The sequence below is a fragment of the Boleophthalmus pectinirostris genome, unplaced genomic scaffold, assembly GCF_026225935.1.
Source record: "Boleophthalmus pectinirostris isolate CB_2022bp ecotype Guang Dong unplaced genomic scaffold, ASM2622593v1 HiC_scaffold_14, whole genome shotgun sequence".
Lineage (NCBI taxonomy): Eukaryota > Metazoa > Chordata > Actinopteri > Gobiiformes > Gobiidae > Boleophthalmus > Boleophthalmus pectinirostris.
Genome location: NW_026571047.1, coordinates 28,562,019 through 28,583,387, shown reverse-complemented (window position 1 = coordinate 28,583,387; position 21,369 = coordinate 28,562,019). Strand labels below are relative to the sequence as shown.

At 40.6% G+C, this 21,369-nt stretch overlaps 1 pseudogene; it reads left to right on the top strand.

Moving 5' to 3' along the window:
• LOC110170674 (neurotrypsin-like) overlaps positions 1-18,385 on the top strand; it is a 108,784-nt pseudogene extending 90,399 nt beyond the window's left edge.
• The last annotated feature ends 2,984 nt before the right edge of the window (positions 18,386-21,369 follow it).

Sequence of the window (21,369 nt, the reverse complement as noted above, 5' to 3'; positions counted from 1 at the left end):
ATATTGATGCACTGCCACATATTAGGACATTTATCTGTCTGTGAATTGGATTAAATGGACATAATATAGAGTCTAAGCTTTATAATGAGGTATAACATGCCTAGTGGACTATCGGCCCATATCGGTAAGCTTTAGGCCAGTAGCCGATATGTCTTCAAGTGCCCATATCGGTCGATAATATCAGCCAACCAATATATACAGGTCGGGCCCTACTGTGAAACATTCCAGACAAAGCAATAACATCTCCCTCCACCAGAAATCCTGGTGTTTTTATTCCAGTATTTTGTCTGTAAATCAGTTCCTATTCCTAATATAAAACGCTATGCATCACGTCACAGTCCATTAGTCTGGGAAATTACTCAGACACAGTAGCTCACACATCACAATGTATTATAATAATAAAGAGAAAAATATAAATGGTAAATAAATAAATTCTAAATAGCAGCAAAAATAGCAATACATAGTCTATGGTTAGACTTGTACTTAGACGAACTTTATTGATCCACATCGTTCTTGTGTGTTTTCAGATGGCGTGGTGCGTTTGGTTGGGGGGGACACACCGTGGGAGGGCAGAGTGGAGGTTTTCCATAACGGAGACTGGGGGACGGTTTGTGATGACCACTGGACCCAGCAGCACGCCCAGGTGGTCTGCAGACAGCTCGGATACAGGTACTAATACAAATACTCTCATATCTTATCTTAACAAGACTCGTAACCCTCCTCGACGCTAGTGTTACGTACTGGTGAGTGAGTGCATGTGTGTGTTACCATTTACCTAAAAACTTACAAAATGCCCCTTGAAAATGTCAACTTGAATAGTCATTAAGACGTATGCTGTATCTGTGGGTGATAAAAATGTACACAAAGCAGTTAACGATTCAGAACAAATTCTTCTCTGACCTCGTGCAGGGGCCATGCGGAGGTGGTGTCTGACGGGACGTTCGGAGAAGGCGTCGGTCTGATCCTATTGGACGACGTTCGCTGTGAAGGCTCAGAGACGTCTCTCCTCGACTGTCCTCACGGGATCTGGGGCAGGACGGACTGCGCCCACAGCGAGGACGTGGGGGTCCGCTGCAGGGGGCGCACTACCAGCCCGGACCCCAATGAGACGCCTGCGATAGCGCCATCTACAGGTGAGACGGGGGTTATTTCAGTTTGAATGGGTTTTAGTATTTTCAGGTGTATTTACAGTGTATTTACTAGAATAGAGAAAGTGACTAATGAGAAAATAAAGGAGATTTTAGTATGAATTAAATCAGGGTATATCAAGTGACCAATGAGCAGCCTGTGATAGCGCCATCTATGGGTGACAAAGAGCTTTATCATTCATTTCTTCTGTAATTTTGAGGTATATTTCCATTGTTCTAAACCAGAGAAAGATTCCAGTTCTAGCACGCTCTTTGGGTTTAAAACAAAGTATCATATGCCCAATGAGTTTCCTGTAAGAGCGCCATCTGCAGGTCATATATCCATCCATCCATTTTCTTCCGCTTATCCGGGGTTGGGTCGCGGGGGCAACAGTCTGAGGAGGGCCTCTCAGACTTCCTTCTCCACACACACGTCCTCCAGCTCTTCCAGGGGGATCCCAAGATGTTCCCAGGCCAGCCGAGAGACATAGTCCCTCCAGCGTGTCCTGGGTCTTCCCCGGAGCCTCCTCCCGGTGGGACATGCCCAGAACTCCTCCCGAGGGAGGCGCCCAGGAGGCATCCGAAACAGATGCCCGAGCCACCTCAACTGGCTCCTCTCAATGTGGAGGAGCAGCGGCTCTACTCCGAGCTCCTCCCGTGTGATTGAGCTCCTCACCCTATCTCTAAGGGAGCACCCAGCCACCCTGCGGAGGAAACTCATTTCGAGAGCTTGTATCCGCGATCTTGTCCTTTTGGTCATTACCCAGAGCTCATGACCATAGGTGAGAGTAGGAACATAGATTGACTGGTAAATCGAGAGCTTCGCCTTTCGACTCAGCTCCTCTTCACCACAACGGTCCGATACAGTGACCGCATCACTGCCGACACTGCACCTGTCCACCTGTCAATCTCACGCTCCATCCTCCCTTCACTCGTGAACAAGACCCCGAAATACTTGAACTTCTCCACTTGAGGCAGAGAGTCTCCACCCACCTGGAGAGGGCAAGCCACCTTTTTCCGGTCGAGGACCATGGCCTCGGATTTGGAGGAGCTGATCTTCATCAGCTCCTGATCATATAGTAGTGACTAATCTGGTTTGTTTAGTAAATGTTATAATGTTTTACAATTAGAAGCAGAGTGGTCACAAAGTACAGCTTTCATAATATAGTTTATTGAGAGATAAAAGTTGAGTAATGAAGATTTAATCAAGTAGATCATATATATCGATCTATAGAATAAAAACCAGCTCGCAAGAGGTTTAGACTTGCTTATTTTTGTATAGCTCTTTATTCATACTTTGCAAAGTGTAAAGGCCATCCAGTTTAATTTGGGTTTGTTGACTACAAACATACACTACCGATAAGAAGTTTTAGAACACCACACTTTTTTCCATTTTTTTTACCATTTACTGTTGACCAAAACGTATTCTAAACTTTTAATTCATCAAAGTGTCCACCTTTGGCAGATATAACAGCTGAACACACTCGTGGCTCGTTCTTTTTACAATAGAAATCAAATATTCTTCAGAAAGTTCATCCCAAACCAGCTCGATGGGGTTTACGTCTGGACACTGTGCTGGACACTCCATGTTTTCAAGATTCACCATCTTGTTCTTTTTTCCTGAGGTAGTTTTGGCAGAGCTTGGACTTGTGTTTTGTATCTTTTATCTTTTTTTAACCTCTGTCTGTTCAGTTCTTACCTCTGTACCATTTCAAGCTCTTCACTGGACTTGCACGACTTCAATTACCATAAATAACTGGAAAAATGAGGGTGTTCTAAAACTTTTGACCGGTAGTGTATATGTAGGTTTGTTTAGCTTTGGCTTGATCGGCTCGGAAAGCATCTATTTGGCTTGTCTGTAACTTAATCCACCTTGCATACACTCAACATAAACCAAGTAAAACAAGGACTAAACCAGAACTAAACCAGGTCTAAACATGATCTAGCTCCACCACAAAGCCCTGTGCTCTGGTTTTCTAAATTGCTTGAACCTTTTTGAACCAAAGCCTGCATAGTTTGCTTTGTTCTTCATATAAAGGTCACATTGTACGACATAAAGCTAAAATAAACCTTTCTTTGTCCTCTCAGTATGATAAATGAAGTCTCCTGTCTCCTTTTGTTATCTACATCTATTTGTGTAAACATCACGGTAGAAAGGCCAAGTACAGCAGCGGACTGGACCGAGCCGTGAATGTTTGAGACGCATTAGAATAAGAATAAGACTGGAAATACATGACATTTACCCACTGCTACTAGAGATCTGACCACACTTTGTAGATGTCCGAGTATAAAGAATAACAAGCCTGTATTTCTTTTAGATTCAGTACTCGGCAATAGCAGCAGTTACAGCTCATAATAAAACCAATGTACCCTTTTATAACTGCATAAACCAAAAAGTCCTTCACTAAAAGCTACACTGCCTAATTTTCAAACCACTGAAATATTCTGACTGTGAGCGGGGTCGCCTGTCCACAGATCTGACCTGTAACTTCGTCTGGTTTGGAAAATCCTGGGAAAATCCTGGAATTTTAGTATCTCATTCACACAACTACAGTGTTCTGACGGTATTTTGAATGTTAAAAAACTATAATACCAAACCATAAGTCAGGGGTCACCAAACTTTTTTCTCTGGGGGCCACATTTTTGCTCCTGAGTGTGATTGGGTCGGGTTCGGGTCGGCCGTGTAACACAATAGTTTGACCCTGATGACGCAGATGACCTTATTTTACGCACGATTAGGCGCTCTGGATTATAAGACGCGTTGTCATTAAATGGTTTATTTATGAACTTTTTTCACAAATAAACCACACTGGACTTTAAACGAAACACAACAGTTCGATGGGTCAGTCGGACTTTGTTCACGGTGACTCTGGGCTTTGTTCAGTTGTGGCACGTAGGGAGGGTGCTGTCTGGGACCAACGGATCGGTCGCGATGACTCAATTGTTCAGTTGTGACTCAGACAGGCACATTGGACTCGCTTTTTCGGTTCGTTCCTTCGTTCCGTTCCTCGTCGGCGTGGAGTGATGAGTGTGTCTGTGGGTTTTTTTCTCTGTGCGGTCGCTGTCTGCTCCGTGTGTGTTTTTGCGTGCGCTGCGGGTGGTGCGGCTTTATAGTTTACTGAAGTCGTGCTGGGACACCCGAGTGGATTCGTGTATGGGGCGCTCTGGATTGTGGGGCGCGCGGTCGTTTTTTGATGCGGTTAGAGGCTTAAAGAGCGCGTCAAATTGCCCGGAAAATACGGTATATTCTTTGAAAACCACCACACTTTCTTTACGTATCAGACAAACTGCACGCTCCTTACACTGAACAAAAAAATTATCGGTCGTCCACTGTTCTTTGAAAACTCTGCTCTTTCTGTCAACTTTTCGTACTTTAACACTCGTCATTTTGCCGTCCTTAAAGGTTGTATGGAGGAATTTTTGTTTTTGTTTCAAATTGTCAGTGAAAGTTTAAAACACCATTACAGAGACGCAGCAGCTTTGTAATTATGATGACCAAAAAAAAAAAAGAATGAAAATCTATCAACTGTGGACGTAGTGACGCCAGATAAACATCAGCAAATACAAAACGAGGCTCCCTCATTTTCTATTGGCTGTTAGATCGTCAATCAAACTTCTTACGTTTCTAGTGTAACTGACTCGTCGGCGCGCGGGGATTTCGTGGTTTATGCGGCGGTTCTTTGCGGGTTTTTCAAACTGTCGCTTCCTCGCAGTTCGCACAAAGTTTGTAGCGATGGCGGATGAGAATCCACGACCGGTTCGCCGCAAAAGAAAGTCCGTTTTTGAGGTCGCTGAAAGAAGAAGAGAAGAAGGGGAAAAGGAGCAAAGCCAAACTGAGGTGATTCTTGGAGATCTCTTCCAGCGATTACGCAAACGAAGCAGACGAAGGGTCTAAAAACTGACGCGTCGGTCGCTAAATTATTTCTAGACAGGGTCACTTCAACAGTAATTCTGAACGTGCACTGACTGTAAACAAACGTGATTTCTAGAGTAAAGAGGCGGGAGGAGGAGATGTTTCTACTGAGGAGCTGTGGAGGAGGAAGGTGGTGTCACACATGCACGACATTTGAAAAAGGACTGTCGCTGTATTTCTTTTCCCTTAAAAAATCCTCTATACAACCTTTAACTGCACTATAGAACTTTGCGTGCATTGACTGTCACTGTTTGATCTCGAGTTTGTCAGGTGACAAAAATTCGGCGGCAAATGTAAATACGTCATATAATTATTTAATACTATAATATAAATACTTCATATAAGTAACATTTTTTAAATTGAAAATCACCAAAATACAAGATGCAAACATGTTATTATTTGCCAAAAAGTAATTTGAAAAAAAAAAAAAATAAAAAAAAAATAGGTCATGACAACTTTTGAGGATTGCTTCATAGGGCCAGTTCAAGTGGTGGGGGGGCATAGGGGCTGGGGGGCCGGTCAAAGCGGCAGGGAGGACCAGAGTCAGCCCGCGAGCCTTAGTTTGATAACTCCTGCAATGAAGTGAGTGGAAAGGGTTAATATCTCATATTTAGCCCTAAAAGTCTGATCAATTCTACACATGTAGGTGCTGTAAAGTCATGGAAAATTCACTTTAGGTCGTGGAAAAGTTTTGAAATTTTGTCAGTGAAAAAGAGTAAGAACCCTGTAGAGAGATTTAATGCCACACTGTGAAACATCCCAGACAAAGCAATGACATCTCCATGGAGAAAAGCATTTGACGGAATCTTTACCAGAAAAGTTACACAGTGCACCGTTAAAGCACCTCATTTTCTTTCTTAAAAATGTGAAAAACAGAACTTGTTCATTTTAAACAGTTTGCAGTGATCCAAAGTTCACTTACTCACTTAGTTTATGCATTCTGAGCGTCCCAATTATTCACCAAAATGAGTTCATGCGCGCTTTTCACAACTCTCAGAGACGTGATGTGTCGGACGATAAAAAAATTTCAAATTAGCTGCAGACAGTTTTATTTTGACCTCAAGAGCTGCTTGTTCAATATATCTGTACATAGACAAGACACATTTTAGTCAAATAGATGGGAAAAAATTGGGTACAGGCTCTTTAAATCTGTCTGACTTCAATTCTAGAAACAACTGCAGCCTTTTCTTATGGGTTTGTGATCAATAAAAACTTAAATATTAAATGCAAAAAACACAATAATCTGATTTTGACTGCTGCTATGGAGGAAAAAACTAAAATTACTAGCTGGTTCTGAAATGTTCTGTTCATTCATATTTCAATCTTTCAAATCAGTCTTATTGTTTTGCTTTTATCCTGTGTCTGTGTAAATCCACAAACCTAAAACTGTGATTTCCAGGTCCGTTGGTGCGCCTGGTCGGGGGCAGCACTCGAGCGGAGGGCAGAGTGGAGGTGTATCTCCATGGCGACTGGGGCGGGATCTGTGACTCGGGGTGGAACGACCTCAACGCTGCCGTGGTCTGCAGACAGCTCGGGCACAGGTACAAGTCTTTAAAGGACACGTAATTTATTATACAGGCTTAAATTCAACGCCATATCATTGGTATTTCCGGTTGAATTAGTGAAAATGTGTGAAAAAGTACCTCTAGATCAGCCATTCCCGAAGTCCCTTATGATAATTTACACTACATTTATACAAAATGTCTTGTTCTTTTTTTAGAAGTGCATGTTAAAACAATATACCAGAGTTTCCGGACTATTGAGCGCACCTGAATATAAGCCGCAGGTGTCCACGTCTTCAAGAACGTTTTCAAGTTTGGTCGCCTCTGAAAGCTTTTGTCGTCTTTTTGCGTTGAGACAGTTCCTCACGCTTGCCGTCGCCAAAATCTCACCATCGACTCACTGATGCCGAGCTCGCGTGCAGCAGCTCTGTTTCCTTCTTCCACAGCCTTTGCCTTTAACTTAAATGCTGCGTCATCTGCATTTCTTCGTGTGTTTTCCATGAGGAGGGTGTGTGTATGAAGCGCAAAATAACTGCTCAAAACACAATCAAATGAGCATCTTCCTCGCCGCATCACCCCCGTCTCTCTCCACGCTCTGCTGCACACGTCTCCTGCAGAAAGAGTCTCTGTCCTGTCTGTATCGTGTCAGTGTCTCGTAGGATTTCAGCAGATTTCGGGCTCTCTCGGGGGGCGGGGTTAGTCGCATCGATCAGGTATGAGTGGACGTCCGGCTACTGAACTTTGAGACGTTTCTTCTCATCATTTACGCACTCACCTGCATTTAACCCCCTCACTAATGTTAATTTAGCATCATAACTTATTTTATCACACGGAGATAAACTGTTTGAGTGCACTGACAACATCGCTAACTCATGCTGCACATTCATGTTAACACTAGACACGCGTTTTCTGCACTTACCCGTATCCGCTGTGTTGCCAAACCATAGACCATGTACATGAATGGACAATGTGCCAAACAAAGAATCCGTCCATATAGTTCGCCGCATCGTTTTATTAGCAGCAGGGTTCAAAGTGTGAGAAAAAAGTAGCGGGTTATAGTCCGGAAATTATGGTAATTATACCTGTAGCCAGTGTTGGGAGTAACAGATTACATGTACCAGAGTTACGTAATTAGAGTACAAATTATGAGTAACTGTATTCAGTTACAGTTACTGTTGAAGTGAGCTGTAATTATATTACAGTTACTTTGTTGAAATAAATGGATTACACAGAGGTATTTTCCTGTTTTCACATTTTGGACTATATCCCTTTTTTTTTTTTAATTCCACTCATTGCCGGACACTAAACCAGGTCTAAACTAGGTCTAAACTAGGTCTAAACTAGGTCTAAACCAGGTCTAAACCAGGTCTAAACTAGGTCTAAACCAGGTCTAAACCAGGTCTAAACAGGTCTAAAACCAGGTCTAAACCAGGTCTAAACCAGGTCTAAAACCAGGTCTAAACCAGGACTAAAACCAGGACTAAACCAGGTCTAAACCAGGTCTAAACCAGGTCTAAAACCAGGTCTAAACCAGGTCTAAACCAGGTCTAAACCAGGTAAACCAGGTCTAAACCAGGTCTAAACCAGGTCTAAACCAGGTCTAAACCAGGTCTAAAACCAGGACTAAACCAGGACTAAACCAGGACTAAACCAGGACTAAACCAGGTCTAAACTCTGTCTCAAACAGGATTTAACAAGACTAAACTTCTTCTATCAATACTATTTTTTATTTAGATAAATAAAGTCTGGGCTTTTTATTTTCTTTTAGCAAACAGAACATCTTATGTTACAATATCCTCGTCTTTGCTTCTCTTCAGCAAACCAAGTAATCCAAAGTATTCAGATTACGTTACTCACTTTAAGTAATTTAAGGGATTACGTTACAGTCTACATTTTGGGATATGTAATCTGTAATCTGTAGGGGATTACATTTTAAAAGTCACCTTCCCAACACTGACTGTAGCCCAATACTTTATGAGCTCATTTCTTAACTCATTTTCTTTTTTAACTCTAACCCTCGTTGTGTGGAGATAACCTACATTTGACACCTTTACCTTGATTTTTTTTCACATTTTACATAGAGAAAAATCACACACGCCGTCTTACTTGCAGAAGATTTATTAGGACACAGAAAGTTTTGGCACTAGGCCTCCATCTGGCAAATCAGGCCTAGTGCCGAAACGTTGTATATCCTAATAAATCTCACATTTTGCAAGAAAGATTGTGTCTGGGATTTTTCTCCTCCAACGCACCTGTTTCAAGAAACTGATGTGCGAAGTTCTCATTCTTTCATATTTTACACGAAGTAACAATTGCTTTTTTATACGGACACTGGACCAATAACCTTCGGTAAGAGATAATCGGCTCTACATCCTAAAGCGCTGGAGTTATGAATCGATTTAACTGACTGTTCTTCTACTCAAGAAACTCTCGAGATCATGTATAATTTATAGCTTCGCGTATAGAAAATGTCCTCTAATCCACCCTGAGACAGTTTGTCAGGAGCCGGGGGCCACCGCTGCGCAGCTTAAAGGAGACGTATTATGCAAAATCACCTTTAAGAGCTTTTAACCGCGTCACCGTCGCACCTCGAGTGATTCATGCGTGTTTGATTAATCCTTATTCTCCTGTAATCAAGACACCAATGTTCAGAAAACAGTTCCCCCTACCTTCCACGCACACACCTTCTGCTCAGCGTTTAATTCGTTCTCTTTATTTTTTTTTCTTAGTTGATTATTCATGTATTATTTTCGGCAGTGTTGCGAAACCAAATTGGCACAAATGAAAAATAAATGAAAAAAAACCCTGCCTGCAGCGCTGAAATAAGACGTTTTTCAGACGGCAGAGCAGTAGCCACCCCGGTGAAAAGGGCAAATTCAAATTATTAAAATAAATAATAAATAAATAAATACAATAGTTTAGAAAGAACAAAAATGTGGCTGTTTGCTGCAGGTGTTTTGTGTGACTTTTTTTTACTTTTTCTACTTTTTTTGGAGTGTCTGGAATCCGTTGTGTTTTAAATAAAATTGTTTGTTTACGTACTTATATCTTTCTTGGTTTCGTGTCAGTGGCAGAGCAGATTTTGGGTTAGAGTAAAGGGCAAATTGAAAAAATATAAATAAATAAAAATAGTTGTTGAAGTTTTTTATCCATGTTTCTTTCTTGTCATTTTTGTTTTTTCAGTGGCAGAGCAGTAGCCGCCGTGGAGTTTGGGTAGAGGAAAGGGCAAATGTAAATCAAAATGAAAAGATAAATAAATAAATAAGTAAAATTATTTGTTTTTCGTGCTCATATCTTTCTTGTTTTTTTTGGCAATGGCAGAGCAGAGTCGCCAGTGGGTTTGGGTTGGAGTAAACGGCAAATTAAAAATATATAAATAAATGTAAATAAATGAAAAAAATAAAAATAGTTGTTGAAGTTTTTCACCCTTGTTTCTTTCTTTTCTTATCTTGTTTTTTTGTGGCAGAGCAGTAGTCACCCTGGTGTTTAGGCAGAGAAAAGGGCAAATTTAAATTTAAATTATAAAAAAAAAATGTATTAATTAATTAAATTGTCTGTTTTTCGTGCTTATATCTTTCTTGTTTTTGTATGAGTAGTAGAGCAGAGCCGCCACTGGGTTTGGGTTGGAGTAAAGGGCAGATTAAAAATATATAAATAAATACAAATAAATAAAAATAAAAATAGTTCGTTGTTTCAGTTTTTTACCCTTGTTTCTTTCTCGTCTTTTGTGTTTTGTCAGTGGCAGAGCAGTAGTCACCCTGGTGTTTGGGCAGAGAAAAAGACAAATTTAAATTTAAATTATTTAAAAAAAATAATAATAATAAATAAATAAAATAATTTGTTTTTCATACTTATATCTTTCTTGTTTTTTTGTCAGTGGCAGAACAGAGATTGGGTTAGAGTAAAGGGCAAATTAAAAAATATATAAATAAATACAAATAAAAAAAAAAAATTTAATATTTGTTGTTGAAGTTTTTCACCCTTGTTTCTTTCTTATATTTCTTGTTTTTTCAGTGGCAGAGCAGTAGTCGCCCCGCTGTTTACGCAGAGAAAAGGGCAAATTAAAATAAAAATGATATATATAAATTAATTAATTAATTAAATAGTTTGTTTTTTGTGCTTATATCTTTCTTGGTTTTTTGTCAGTGGCAGAGCAGAGCCACCACTGGGTTAGGTTTTTAGTAAAGGGCAAATTAAAATATATATAAAACAATACAAATAAATAAAAATAAAAATAGTTGTTTCAGTTTTTCACCCTTGTTTCTTTCTCGTCTTTCTTGTTTTCTCAGTGGCAGAGCAGTAGCCGCCGCAGGGTTCGGGCAGAGCAAAGGGCCCGTGCACCTGGACCGGGTCAGGTGCACGGGGAAGGAGGAGTTCCTGGGGGAGTGTCCGTCTCTGGGTCAGAGTTCACAGGGCTGCAGGCGGAGGCAGGACGCGGGGGTCCGCTGTGACGTTCAACCTCAAGAGGCGGAGCTGCCCCGGGGAGAGGAGGCCAGCTGTGGGCTCCGCAAACTCGAGGGCAACGCCAACACCGGAGAGGGCAACATCATCAGGTGAGAGGAAAGCGAAGCGTCTTTTACAGAGGTGTCGGACTGAGGGGGGTAAATGGTGCTGTTTACCCAGGGCCAAGTGCAATAAGGGGCCCTTTTCAAAGTCTGCAACGAGCATTTTTCATTAGACAACATACAGTGCGGGCTCAACAAGATGATTTGTACTCTGAGGCCAAGTTTATAAGATGACAGTCTGAACAGAAGACGCAAAAGTGGCGTCGCGTCTTCACTTTTTATTCCGCGTTTAGACAAGCATTTTAAGGAGGAAATCGGTGTGGATACGGTGACGCAAAAGTGTGTGGAATTCGATTGGACATGCAGGCCAAGCGTAAGTGATGTGAGCAGATCTGACCAGAGTTTTGCGTCTTGGGCAGTGTAGACGGAAACGCTACGGCGGAGCGTATTCAACTTTTCCACTCTGGAGGGTGGTTTCAGATTTTTTGACGCCATCACGTCTAAGCGAAAGGCACTTCCCATAAAATATTTTGACGTTTTTACCTTTAAACTTTCTCGTGTAAATAGGCCATAAGCCCAGAATTTAGTGCTACATCCCTGGTCCTCCTCCATAAACTGGCCCCCACCCACCGTTCTGAGCCACCGATCAGCTGATGCCAACCTTGAGGATTAAACACACGACCTGGGGGGACATCAGAGACTCATCTACTCTCAGGCCCCATTCACACGTACATGGTATTTTTAAAAACTGAGACATTTCCCTTCGTCTGTACCCATCTTTTACACGCAAACGGCAAAATCACTTCTGAAAACAAGTCTTTCTAAAAACTCCAGCTAGAGTGGAGATTCTGGAAAACTTTGGCGTTGGCGTTTGGCGTTTGCGTGTAAAGTGAGGTGAACGGAGCTTTATGCAACTGACGCGCCAAAAGTGCGTCCAGTGTTTACCTTTTGCTCTGATGATGACCATGAAGAATTCTGATGTATCATGTCTATGACCAGAGACGAACGAGGTCAGAGGGCAGCGATTTTACCGTTTCTTTAACAGATCTATGGAGAGTAATGCATTTTTTTCAAGGTATTTTTGAGTAAAACGTACAACTGTAATGAAATAAAAGCTACAGGTTTGAGTCTAATCCAGGCGTCGCCCAGAGGTTTGGTGTAGTTATGACGGCGCTCGATGGCGTATTTATGTGGGTCGATGTAAACAAAAACCTTTCTGAAAACAATGCTGTGTGCACGATGTTATTTTGGAAATCAGAGGGAGGGAAATATTCGTTTCTCAACAGCGATGTGTAAACGTAGCCTGACTGTCTTCAAAAAAGCCCCTGAAAACTCACCTGCTCAAAACTGCCTTTAAATAACCGGATCTCCTGTTTATCTGTTTCTTTCTTTGTGTCTTTTGAGGGTCCTGAAAACTCTGTACAAGTGTTATGTATTTAGGGGTGTCAAATTATCGCGTTAATTGCGATTAATTAATTACAGTCATATTTAGCGCGTTGTTTTTTAATCGCGTTAATCTCATTTTTAATCTCTAACTTTAGTGTTTCTGTATGCGAGTCGCTTTATTATAAAATCTGTTTTTATGTGTTGTTGGGACAACAACACACACACACACACACACAAAAAAACACATTTATACATTTTTTTTTAATTTCGGTAATTCCACTCATTGCCGGAAACCCACACAAAACGCGCGCATAAGAGCGATATAAACGTCATGTTAACGTTGGCGGCGTCAGGTCGAAGAGCCAGTAGAACAGAGGCAGCAGAACTAAAACCAGGTCTAAACCAGGACTAAACCAGGACTAAACCAGAACTAACACCAGGACTAAAACCAGGATTAATCCATTCCAGGACTAAACTAGGACTAAAGTAGGACTAAAGCAGGTCTAAACCAGGACTAAAACCAGTGATCTCATATATAAAACATTTCTCTATCAATATTTTTAATATGGTTAAGGAAAGACTGGACTTTTTATTGTCTTTAAGTAGACAAAAGTTATTATGTTCAGATTTCCTCGTCTTTGCTACTTTACAGCAAACAGTTTCTTATTCATGGAGACTTGGGCTCAACAGCCAATTTGTAGAGATTTGTTAAATAATAAATGACTTTATAAAGTCACTTTTTTTTCTATATCAGTCTTTTGATCTGCCACAATAATGTAATAATGAATTTAAATGAAAATACCTCAAATTGAAGCTTTTCTCAGCAATTTTTAGGTGAGATTAAAATGAGATTAATTAGATTAATTAATTACAGATCATAATTAATTAATCTCTCAATTTTTTTAATCGCATGACAGCACTATATATATTATTTATCTTTAATAATGTGTATAATGTGTAATATAATGTGTATAGAAGTGTATAGAAATAACTTGTGATATGAAATGTACTCTTTATTTGCCCGCGGAGAGATACACAAACTTAGATTAATAATGCAGTAATCTGGCGCAGGTATCACAAGGTTTATAGCCAGCACCAGTCCCCAGAAGGGCTTTTAAAACTGTTCACTAAAAGCCAGCGGGCGTGTTGGATGAAAAAGCAATAAATGCAGTGAATGTATCAAGAGAATCAAGTTTCAAAATAGCAGAACCATACAAACTCACACACTCACACTGTGGAAAGATGGGCAGAGTTGTGTTTGAGTTTTTGTTTTTCCTCGAGTGATGCAACAAAGAGGAAAATGTTTATGTATGGTAGCAATGCAGACAAAAGTGAACTCTAACACATGGGCAAAAATGTATATCTTGGTATTTTGGAGGATTTCCTGAGAACAAAAATGAAGTCTTAACAGGAATGAACGGCTGTGGATGTGCGCTGATGTTGAGCAGAACAACAGCACCATCTAGTGGCACTTTGTGGACAGTTCTGGTTTATAAATCCTTACATTTACACACTCGACAAAGCATCTCAAAGCTGTATTCATTCACTACAAACTCACGGTGGTAAGATACTATTGTAGCCACAGCTGCCCTGGTGCAGACTAACAGAATCAAGGCTGCCAATCTGCACCAAGTGGAATTTAATGTATATTTTTGCAGCTTTTTTTTACGCACGCTTTATTCACTGTTCTAATTTTGCAGATCTTCAGCAATAATTTCTTCTGCCCAGTCCGTCCTCCAGCCCCTGACGTCAGTTCTCTGCTCTGTTTTTGTTCAGGAACACTTGGCCTTGGCAGGTGTCTGTGTGGAGACAGTCGCAGGAGGGGCTCACTCCTCTCTGCAGCGGGACTCTGGTCAGCTCCTGTTGGGCCCTCACCTCCGCCTCCTGCCTCACCAGGTCTGGGAACACTTATATTCAACAAACACACCATGCGGTTTATATAACATGTGTAATATAATAGAAAAATAAGTTATTCCTTAGACGTAGATGTATCCACAGACATGTTTTTGCTTTGCCCAGAATGTCCTATATTACGCAAAATGGATTCTTGTGAGCTTTTATCCATGTTATAATGTTGTTACCTCCTCAAAAACAGACCTGGAGTTGTGTTTTGTTTCATTCACACATGTCTGAGTAACAATTTATTATTAGTCTGTCTTAGGGTGACCAGATTTTCAAAATTAAAACAGTGACACACCCGGGTTTCACTTCGTAGAAACCGTCTGACGTCGCAGCATTAGGACTCGTTTGCTCAACTTTAGGCGGGTACTTTTTTTTATTTAACCCATTGCTGCTATTTGGTCGTGATGTACACAGTATGTAGCACCGGAACGCTCATTGGTGTCCAAGTAATTTCCGGCACAACAGCAAACAAAGCAGAGAGTGAACATGTCTGTCAACGATCATTATTGTTACTGCGAGATTAACTTGCAAATTAAAGGTGCAATAAAAAATGCAAAGTTTGTATTTCACAAAAAAAAGTCCAGAGGAGGAGAACGTATGCAGTCTGCTATCACAACTCGGTCTACAACTTCCAGGGTTCTTGCAAACCGTCTAGTTTATTCTGATTCCTGACCGAGGCACTAGGTGGTACCAGCAGGTATAAATAAAATTGTGAAAAAAGCCTGTAGCATTGTCCAATCTCGACTCACATGTGGGTCATTGTATAATCTGAAAGACAAAATACAGAAATTAAGTCTTCTGTATTTTGGCTAAACAAATGCAATTTATGCTCTTCTGGTTTAGAACTGATTTAGTCCTAATTTTAGCCCTAGTTTAGACCTGGTTTAGAGCTGAAATAGACCTGATATAGTCCTGGTTTAGTCCTAGTTTAACCCTGGTTTAGATCAAATGGGTCCAAAATAGGGACAACTGGGACGTGTCTTGTATAAAACTGGGACAAATCATTGGTTTTGTATAAATCTTCTGGGACAAGGAGACATAGGGCTAGTCTGATTCATCAGCCGGTTTCACTTCGTAGAAACCGTCTGACCTCGCAGCATTAGGATTCCTGCGCTCGACGGTAGAGGGGTACTTTTTTATTTAACCGGTCGCTGCTATTTGGTCGTGACGTATGTAATGCGCCAAATCCCCTAAGAAGAAGGGCAATAACGTCTTTCCTCTTGATAAAATTCATCCAAACATTCTCTTTGTTCCGTCTTTAAATCCTCGATCTCATTGCCAACACAGAATATCTGTTTTCGTCTACATCCGTCTCGACCGCTTTGTTTACTGTTGTGCTGTTCCAAAAAAGGGACTCAGACAGATGTTTGAGTTTGACGTCATGGCTTCACCGCTCTTCTCTGATTGGCTGGTGCGCGGTCTACAGCTTCCGGGGTTCTTGCAAAACGTGTATTCTGACTGATTCCTGACCTAGACGCTGGAGAGAAATGAAATTGAGCGGAGGCACTAGGTGTGAATGAAACAAAACACAACTCCAGGTCTGTTTGTGATGAGGAAACAACATTATAACATAGATCAGAAAAAATATGTGCCCTTCAACAGTGCACCAGTCTTGCTTCCTTGTTCACGGTTTGTAAAAGATTTATAATTACATGCAGACGGCGCACAACAGTATAATTATGACCCTAAATTTTACTGAACGCTTAATAAACTTAATAAAATCCACCTCTCTCTGTCTCTGTTTCTTTCTCTTTTAGGGCGATCCCTCACTCCTCCCGTCTTCTGGTCCGGGTCGGCTCCACCGTCCAGACCCTCATCCCCAAGCAGGTGGTGGTCCACAGGAAGTTCAAAGGTCACCGGGGGAAACACGACTTGGCCCTGATCCGACTGCTCAGCCCCAAAGGAAGCTGCATGTCCCTGGACCCGAACTCCAACGCCGCCTGCCTCCCCCCGGTGGAGACGGCGGAGAAGAACGGCCTCTCCTCGTGTGTGGTGACTGTGACGGCCGCGTGGAACAGCCCAGGTGAAGATCTCGGATTAAAAAGGCCCCACATCTAATTTCTGATGTTATAATGTTGTTTACTCATCACAAACATGCCTGGAGTTGTGTTTTGATTTCTTTTCTCAAACTGAAAACACTCTGTTCCACCTTGTGATGTCATGTGGTAATACAGGAAGCACTTTTAAACTCTATACACCTTCATTAGAATCGTTTGGATCATTTCAGACCTGGAATTGCCGATCTCTATGGAACAAAAGGTAAAAGTAGCTGATAACAGCTTCGTGACATCACAACGTGGAACAGAGCATTTTGAGCTTTGGAGATGTAGACAGACTAATAATAAAGGATGTATGAATGAAACAAAAGACAACTTCAGGTATGTTTTTAATGACGCAACAGCGTTATAACACAGCTTGGAGATGCATTGTGTAAATCAGGGTTCATTAAACTAAGGTCCAAGGGCTGACCCCAGTCACTTCACCTGGCCCTATGAGGCAATCCTCAAAAGTTGTCATGGCCAATTTCTTTAAATTACTTTTTGGCAAATAATAACACATATGCATCTTGTATTTTGTTGTTTTTTCTTTTCTTTTAATTATATTTATTTGATTTATATTAAGATAAGATAAGATAAGATAATCCTTTATTGTCTCCCATGGGAGAAATTTGTCTTGGGACAGGGGGTAACATGTTTTATCAAAAAACAGGACAACACAACACAAAGCAGCACATAAACAAACACCATAAAACATGAAAAAATAAATATGAGACCAGTATGACCACGAGTGATGCACCAACAGGACCCTTAAATTATCCTTAACAGGCAAACCCTTGCATTCTTCTGTTCTATTAATTATTGCACATTCCCTAAGCCTATGTGCAGTTTTAGTTATAATTATTGCACATTCCCTAAGCCTATGTGCAGTTTTAGTTATAATTATTGCACATTCCCTAAGCCTATGTGCAGTTTTAGTTATAATTATTGCACATTCCCTTTATTAAAATAATTATATGAAGTATTTACATTTGCTGTCAAATTTGCCTCAAAATTTTCATCACCTGAAAAACTCGAGATCGAACGGTGAGAGTCGATGCACGTGCAGAGTTCTGTAGTGCAGTTAAGGAGAGCAAAATGTCAAGTGTTAAAATACGAAAAGTTGGCAGAGAGTGTCGAGTTTTCAAAGAACAGTGGACGACCAATCTTTTTTTTGTTCAGTGTAAGGAGCATGCGGTTTGTCTGATATGTAAAGAAAGTGTGGCAGTTCTCAAAGAATATAATCTGCATCGTTAGGGTCAAACAGTTCTGTTATACGGCCGACCCGACCCCGATAATATTTTCGTCTTCTCTTTGGTTTTATAATTTCTCGACAATCTTCCTTTCTTTCTTCCAGAGCCAGTTTTTGCGACCTGGGTCCCTCTCATGTCGTCTTGGCAGTGTAAAAAACAATACGGCGATTCCTTCTACAGCCACGACAGCATCTGCGCGGGCAGCCCCCCCAACACCACGCGGGCGCACGGCGAAGGGTGCGACAGCAGCTCCGGCGGGGGCCTGGTCTGCCTCAACGACTCCGGCCGATGGGTGCTGTCCGGGGTCGTCGCCGGGGGAAACGGGTGCCGCGAACCCTCCTCGCCGTCGATATACACGCGGATCGGGCGTTTCCGGAGCTGGATCGACGACGTGATCGACGTCCAAACGCAAGAAGACACGGAGAATGATTTTAAAGTCGAGGATTCAAACGTGGACCTGAAACGAGACGAAACGCAAGCGGGGGAGGCCAAGTTGACGCGTCGTTCGCATTTGAAGAGCGCGCACAGTCGCCACAAGCAACACACAAACGTCAAAGAAGAGGTCTGACGAAGCGACGTGATTGGCCGGTCACCTGTGCCATGTGACCAATCATGGAAGAGCTAGGCAAAGGTGCTTAAATATCGGTGTTTGGATTGTTCCGTAGACAGGAAGTAGAGGTATTTAGTGGATAGCGTAAAGAAAAAAAAAAAAAGAGAAATTGGTCATTATAATTGGGTAAAGTTATAGTTTAGATACAATAGCTAACGTGATTTTTTTTGTATTCGGTATGAGCAAAAAAAATACCAAATTTGTTGAATACTAAGCCATTTTGTGACCATAGCAACAAAAAATTGCAGCAAAAAATAAAAAAATAAAAGTACCAGCTAATGCAGATGTCAACGAAAATATATAAAGTCTGCACTGTGTAACTTTTCTGTGGGAGATGTTTGTCATGTTTGTCACCATGGAGATGTTATTGCTTTGCCTAGAATGTTACACAAGGCATTAAACTTTTCTATCTCCATGGAGACCAGGTTATGGGTGAGCTCTGTGGAGAGGCGAGCCTGCTAGGAAGGTTTTCCAAAAGTTTTAGCAATTTAACAAACATTTGTAAATGAATAATTCCAAGATTGATCAGTTTAAAGCCACACTGTGGAACATTCTAGACAAAGAGACAAGCAGATTGTGCCACTAGGCCAAGTTATAGGTCAGATCTGTGGAAAGGCGAGCCTGCTAATATATTTTTCCAAGGTGTTTTGCGATACAAACATCTGTAAATGAATAATTGCAAGATTGATCAGTTTAATGCCACATTGCAGAACATTATAGACAAAGCAGCAACAGCATCTCCATGGAGACAGCCATGGCCTAGTTATAGGTCAGATCTGTGGAGAGGCGAGATTGCTAGTAAGTTTTTCCAAGATTTTAGCCATTTAACAAACATCTGCAAATGAATAAATGCAAGACTGATCAGTTTAATGCCACACTGCAGAACCTTCTAGGCAAAGCAGCAGCAACATCTCCATGGAGACAAGCAAGTTGTGCTACTAGGCCTAGTTATCGGTCAGATCTGTAGAGGGGCGAGCCTGATAGTAAGTTGTTCCAATTGTTTTAGTGATACAAACATCTGTATGTCTTAATAAATCCAAGATTGATAAGTTTAATGTCACACTGTGGAACATTCTAGTCAAAGCAGCAGGAGCATCTCCATGGAGACAAGCAGGTTGCGCCACTAGGCCAAGTTATAGGTCAGATCTGTGGAGAAGTGAGCCTGCTTGTAAGTTGTTCCAATTGTTTTAGTGACACAAACATCTGTAAATTAATAAATGCAAGATTGATCAGTTTAATGCCACATTACGGAACATTCTGGACAAAGCAACAACAGTTCCAAGGAGACTAGCAAGCGATTGACCTCCACCTTCCGCAAGAAAAGTTACATAGTGCGGCTTTAACCTTTTTAAACTTGTTGTATGCTGTTATTATCGGATACTAACCAGCTAAAGTGATTTGTTGTCGACTTTTTCCAACAAAAACTACGACAAATCTTATAAACAATTGAAATCACTGAATGAGCGAATGTCCAAACTTTTGGACTATAATGAATTTGAATTTTAATAGGCTTTTATTTCATGTTTTACGATTTTAATGAAAGCCGCCTCGAGCTAGACATGCTACTGTGCACAAAGCCTATTATTTTCTTGGCCCAAAATCTGCTCTCTTTGGTCGCCTTTTGTCAGTCTTATATTATATTTTGAATTTTCTGATCAATACTGGACACTGCATTTTTGCTATTGAGTGGTGCTTAAAAACTTTGGCATGCTGTTTCTCGAAAATAACGTATTCAACAAAAAAACTGTACTTGGACGATGAGCTGATTTCACTTAAAGCTGCGTTGTCGTCGTTTTCCGGTGGAGGCGACAGACCCCCAACGGAAAAAAGCTACACAGTGCAGCTTTAAAACGTCTTAATTTCATCTAACGAAGCATTTCCTGATTGAAATTGTAATATTTTGTACATAGACTCTGCCCCATAGGTGACGCAGTATTCAAAGCCATGTTATGTAAGGCCCATAGAGACAATAGTCATAGTGATTCTTAGCGTAGATAGTTTCAAAAAGGCCACTGAAGTTGGGAATTATCGTGCATATTTTAGTGCATTTTGTGTTTATACAAAATGGAGGATGACTTTACAAGCAGCGGTGTACTTAATAGAGTTGATAAATTACTAGAATGTTCTTGTTTTGATTGTATTTTGATATGAGAGGAGCTGATTCGTGCATTATCGGTAAGAATGTGCAGTAGTTTACGCTGATTTCAAAGCCAATGGAGTTCGATAGAAACAGCACAGTTACTAAGTCGTTTTATCTACTGGTGATGGATTGTGAAAATTAAAATATAAAGCTATAAAGAGATAAAATATTAGTAGTTAAGTTGTTGGTTTGAATAAGTAAAAAAATGCATGTAAGGCAAAGCAAAGCACGTTTATTTGTAGAGCACAATTTGTACGCAAAATAATTCAAAGTGCTTTACAGAGTAAGAAATACTGTACATTAAAGTCACGGCACAAATAAATCAAAACATAAATAGTCATAAAATTAAAAAAAACGAAAGAGACATTAAGTGAGAGAAGAGGGCAGGATGAAAACCAAATGTAGTTGGACAATCACGATGTTTTGGAACGACTTGTACTCCTAAAATGTACCTAAAATCTTTTAAAGCACACACAGGCCTATGACAATGCAATTTAAAGAGTTAAAAAAAAAAAAAAAAAACGCAAATTTTAAGACACACTACTGATGACTATTGTCATCAAGTTCATCAAAAACAGTTGATCTTATCCCTCTGTCTTAGGGGTGTCAAACACACACAGAGGCCAAAATTAAAAACTGGGACTAAGTTGTGGGCCAAACTAAATATTTATTGAAAAATCTGCATGTTTTCTCTTCTTTCGAGATATGTAATGTTAAACCTTTTCTTTTTAAAATAAATGTTTAATAATAGTTTTGATTAAACATTGAATCCAGAATAAGCTAAATATAAAATAATAACAACACAATTTTAAATAAATAATGTCTCTATAGTCTATCTGTAGCCGGCAGGCAGCTCTAATACATCTCACATGATCTCACAGGCCAAATATAATTATATTGCGGGCCAAATTTGGCCCCCAGGCCTGAGTTTGACATGTCTGATCTATGTCTCAAGATTTGCTTCAATTGAAAAGTGATCTGTGTAACATTTATGG